Below are 5,910 nucleotides of genomic sequence, written 5' to 3'. Positions count from 1 at the left end.
TTTCCCTGCAATTTTACACAAAACAATGTTTTCTGTGTTTTGGGGAATGGAAACACAATACAACCAGAAAGCCATGTTTGAAATGTTAGAAAATATGATGCTATTAAAGTGTACCAAATATTACAATATTTTCATAGGGCTAAAATGTTAATTAAATAGCCTAATTCAAATACATAATTGCCCTAAAATAGAGAAAGAATTCCGGCAAATTCACAAAAATTAATGTTTAAATAGCAAGTGGGAGCAAGTAATAGCAATAGCAACCAGTGTTTTGATAGGAAGTGGGAGGCAAACAGTAAAATAAAAAATATTTGCCTTTAAAATCAAGTTCAGTTTTTCAAGATGCAGAAGTGCATTATCAAATCCTATTATTATTTTGATTATTTAAAAAATTCTTCTGAAGTTTTAAAACCTATGCATCTTAGATTACATAGGTCTACAACTACCAGGAGCATTGTGGCTGTTTCACATCAAGAACTATTTATTTCACTGGAAGCATTATATACAAGTATCTTTTGTTTCCAATCAGACAAATACTGTATATTAGGCATGGAGTGACAAGTAGTTCATCAAGGTACAATACTGTGAATGTTAGATTGGAAGCAGATCATGTGATTAGACAATTTGATTGACTCCATTTTCTATTTCAAATGGCAAACCTACACCAAAACAGGGATATTTAATACATTACCATAAAAACCACTGTTTACCAAGCACACCTGTATGTGGCTCAGCTTGTCTCAAGTACTGCTTGATATGTGTGTAATAATTACTAATATACTTTCTATGTGCTCACTAAGCAAACCCCTGTATTTTAAATTACTACTATTACATGTAGCATGATTAAATGTTTAGTAACAACTCATATGTAGTGCTATTTTTTTTCCAATGCTCCCTTGAAGTTTTTTTTTTTAATTTGATGTAGTGCGCAGCTGTCTCACAGTGCCTCTTTTTCACCACATGATTTTTGAGTCTTTTGGGTTGAATTACAACCAGCAACCCTTAGCTTAGAAGAGAAAATACTGGGGGTACAGTATGTCATGACCCCACCTGTTGAGCATGGCGCCTGGCACTGTACATTGTACAGAGAACAACACTGATATCACCATGTCAGTACTGCTTTCTATATAATCCAGGGCTGCCTACTGCATGAGAAAAGAGACAGATACCCAGCATGTTATATATCCTACAAGAAGGCATAAAAAGTGTAAGCAAAAAAAGAGAAAAAATAACACACTGTTGGTGGTGGTCCTCAAGTGATAAATATACAAAACACTATACCTACAACAGCCAGAGAGTTAGAACTATCATACTATTGGTTAAATATGTGCCGATATATTTACCTTGTTTGTATCTCCAAGGTACAGAATTGTTTAAGAGAGATATAGGTATAAATGCCATCAATACTCAGGGAATTCAGAATTATGTATTTGAGAATTTTAAAAATTAAGAATTTGGAGTTTTTGATATGTGTTAGAGTATAAATGTGTATATTAAAGGATCCTAACCTACAAATGAGTCTGATTTAACTGCGTACTGGTAATGCCAACAACTTTGCTATTGTACAGTGAAAGTCTCCAACTGTAATAAGCTGAAGCAGCAGGCAAAACTGCCTTGCGCCAAGCTCTCTCATTATTGCTTTGTAGATTAATATTAAATATGTTAGGCCATATGTTAGAAGAATAATATGTGTGCCATTTTAGAGTGAAGCTAAGCATCTTAGTGTGCAATATCTTTCAATTGTAGTAATCTTTACACAAAGGTGGGGAGATGTGTGATAATGTACAGTGGGGGATTTGTGGGACAAGGGCTGCTGAGAAAGAAAAGCTCCAGATTACTTTATCTGTTGTCACTTTATCAATGATAAATCTAATAAACCCCTTATAGAGGTCTCATACAAACCTTGTTTCTAATAGTTGTAGTGAAGCCTCATAACAGGTCATTTTCTTACCTATATATATTACAACGTTGAGCCCCATATATTCCTGTACCACCGATCACTCACCAACATGTGTGCCAGAAAGGTATAGACTTATATTATTAAAATAATTTCTAACAATGACAAGACATTATAGTGCTGGAAGTACTGCTCTATTCAGTATTACACTGGATATAAGGACTTTGTTTAGAACTATATTTACACTACATATAAACTCTTTTAGTCCATTTCAGCCAGTTTAACTCTTTCTTTTCTATACCCATACTGCACTACAGTAATATAAGGAAAATCCTACTGGTTATAAAGAGCATATCTAATATAGTGATCCCCAATATATAGCATATGTAACCCCTGGGGTATTTATGATGGGTTCATCAAGTACCTTTGATTACCAATCAATCAGTGTAATAGTTTGAAAGGTTGGTCCTTTCTCTAATATTATATGACATGAATTTGTTATATTTAGTTATTTTAAAAACATAAAAGTTTTATTGCAAATCACAGAATCCTGTGATTCTGAAGAATAGCAAAAGACACGTTTAAAATTAGAAACAAATGATTTAGTTTTTAGATTACAGTTTGGAGGTCACCTAAGATAAAAGTGGCACAGGGGGTACTTGGTAGCACCTAACACTTATTTCAATTATTGTTTTACTGTCCAAGGGTTTAGCGCTACAGAGAAATTTTTAACTATTAGTTACACAGAAAAGCTGCAAAACAGAACACATAGGATGTAAGAAAAAAGCTGCTGGCTGGGAACAGGCATCTGACCGAGAAGAGTCTACTCTCCACCCGGAGTGTCACTTGAAAAGCCAAAAGTCTGGATTCCTCATCTCCACTGCTAGAATTTCCTCTTTGGAATAAATGTGTCTCTTTAAAAACAAAGACAGACATTCCTTTTCCTATGCAAAAACACCCTTGCATCAAGAGGCACATAAAAAAGCAAATGATCAAAATGTAGGCAAGCCAAAATCATGCCATCAGAGTGGAAAAAATATTGTTGAATCCAGTCAGAAATATATGTATTTATTTATGTTTCCTTTTTCAAATACAAGTTATTAAAACAATTTTTAAACTTTTTATAAGATTTCAGTTATTATTATTATTATTATTATTAATAATAATAATAAAAAGAAAAATAATAAACATAAAATTTATATTATTATTTATTGTTTAGCATTTTGCTACACTTTTTGGGGGTTATTTAAAGAACAAAGCAAATGTTTAGTAGCTCACAGCTGTCTCAGTATTTTGACAGCTGTAAAATTAAGGGTAAAATGTAGATGACTGTCAAGGATGACTGTAAATAATAACAACACAATGCACTTTTAAAAAGACTTTTAATGTAAACACATATTTAATTTTAGGCACCAGTGTCCAGACTATGGACATATCATTTATTCCTGTGCCAAAAAACACCTTTGTAGGTATCTCCTCCTTGTGCTGAGTCTCTTACATCCTCTGTCATAAGCAGTTCTGGGATGTGGCATTGTCACCCAACTTTAGTGCACCAACAACCTGTCCACAGCCAGGAGATCAAATTGAAGAGGAGCTGAACAGTTCCCTAGACATAAACAAGCATTTAACCCTAGCAGTGTGGGGACATTACTTACACACACTGCAAAACTGGCAGATCATGGAGTCCCTTCACTAGCCTCTTTAGATGCATGTGCTGCAAAGTAATTCATCCTCAAACATCTCAAGAAAGCTGGGTTGTCCAACTTACAGCTGATGGCCCACATAGGTGCAAAGTATATGTCAATAAAAATCATTGGCATATACTCTGCACATAAACCAGCACTTGAATCACTGCGAGTGCTTACTGATGTAGCATGTAAACAAAGCTGGCAGAGGAAGTCTCTCAACATTTACTTCCTCTGCCAATGTCTGCTGTAGATTACTTCATCTGTCAGGGACCAGGAAGCAATTAATAAGACTTTTCCTGTGCAAGGTTTGTTTACAAGCTACAGCAGCATACAGCATCGGTGTCAGAGCACAAACAAATGAATAGGTCAGAGGGCCAGCCAGCCCTGGCAGCAGAAAAGGGCAAATGATGGCTGGCATGTATTGTATATGTATGTGAGTGGGTGTAAGTCATGTAGTTTTGAGTGTGTGTATGTACATGATGTGCATGTTGTTAAACGTCTCATAGGGGGTACTGCTGTGCTATGGATAGTGTTGGTGAAACAATTCATAGGGGGTGTTCACTATTTTTCTATTCCTATACTCCTGTGCATACTACGCCTACCCTTGCATATTGTATGTTACATACTTCTGACCTCTGCACTTTGCTGGACTGTATGTTACTTTTACCAATGACTCCTGCACCCTGTGACACACTTCTATTTTTACTACATTACATACATCTGACCCCTATACCTTGTATGTTACACACACACAAGGCCTGTACTCTGTATCTTACATACTCCTTCATTCTATAAGCTGTGTTTTTCATTACTTTTATTCTTAGCCACTGTACTCTGTGCACTGGGCTGGGTTACTTTTACATCTGGGCTATGTTACTTTTACATAAACTTTAGGACCTGGAGTATATACATCAAGTGGGCTCTTATTCAGTTTTAGTATTGCTCTCCCCTTCATGGCTAATATGTGTAAGCCACAACTTAGCCATGCCTATTTTTGCCCATAATTTTTTATGGTTATTTTGGGTGCTAAAAATGTGCAAACTAGGCGCTGGAAAAAAAAGTTTGGGCAACCCAGCTTTAAAGGTTTTAATATTATTAAACAGAGTTTATATAATGCCAACATATTACGTAGCGCTGTACATTAAATAAGGGTTGCAAATGACAGACAGATACAGACAGTAAAATAGGAGGAGGAGAGCACTCAGCCCTGAAGAGTTTACAATCTAGGAGGTGGGGGAGGTAACACACAATAGGAGGGGAATAAATTTGTAACAGCTTACAAGAACCTGCAATTTGTTTGCCTTAAAGGGTTGGCAAACTGCCTAATCCTTACTGCAATAGAAAATAAGTGGACATAAACTGTGAATTCAATGCTTCTGTTGTAATCTATAATGCCTGCAGCTACCATGGTCAGTGAGAAGTTGTTTAAAAATGCTAATAAAATTGATTACTTTAATGAGCATAATCTGGACAAAGGTTAATTTGAGTGCATGCATGCAAGTGATGTGTAAGTGTAAGTATTTATTTTTGACAGTGCCTTCACCTCCCCTTCTCCCTAGCAGGCCAGCGTATATAATGTATAGGCATTGTCTAGTGCCAGCATCTACTTTCTGGACTACAATTGCGACCTAAGGATGATACAAGCATGTAAATACTGGTAGCTGACTGATAAACTTTTTTTTTGTGTATATACATATTGTCTCACAAAGCTAAACCCTCTGCTACCACCTTCAAATCTGCTACCACCTAAATCTGCAACTTGTCAGAAAATTACAACATACAAGTTGAGTAATCACTGAAGGAGGGAAAACTTGGAAAATATTTCATTATGTCTGCAGCAGATTCAGATGACACAATTGTGCCAGTGTGTCTTTCTTTGAGCAGACATTTACAGAAACATAAACCCAGACACTTGTTTGGAACTTGCAACATATGATGATAGGATGATAGAATTTGCTGGGTATCCCAAGAGTGTGCGTTATATCATCCTGGCCTGGCAAATTAGGATGGCCAAAGATTAGGAACCCAAAAGAAGAGCAGAAGAACATGGGTGCATCCTTGACAGAACAGGGACGGATGAGTGTATTTAAGAAATTAGGATTAGGCAATTAGGTTTTTTTTTAATTATCAATTTTTTTATATTTATCATATTTTGAAGAAGCAAAACAAGTTTTGTATTCCTGTATCTATTCACATTGGGCCTGATTTTTTAAAGCGCTCAAAGGCTGGGGAGGATACACTTGCACCAGTGAAGCTGGGTGATCCAGCAAACCTGGAATGGATCTGGTCCAGGATTCAAAACATTTGCTAACAAATAGCAAATGA

The 5,910-nt window shown here is 36.0% G+C and overlaps 1 protein-coding gene across 1 annotated transcript in view; it reads right to left on the bottom strand.

Moving 5' to 3' along the window:
• Nucleotides 1-5,910, bottom strand: part of CLIP2 (CAP-Gly domain containing linker protein 2) — a 65,575-nt gene that overhangs the window by 41,593 nt on the left and 18,072 nt on the right. The window lies entirely within an intron of this gene.

Source organism: Pyxicephalus adspersus, chromosome 1 (assembly GCF_032062135.1).
Source record: "Pyxicephalus adspersus chromosome 1, UCB_Pads_2.0, whole genome shotgun sequence".
In the NCBI taxonomy this organism is placed as follows: Eukaryota; Metazoa; Chordata; class Amphibia; order Anura; family Pyxicephalidae; genus Pyxicephalus; species Pyxicephalus adspersus.
This window is presented reverse-complemented; position numbering and strand designations above follow the sequence as displayed.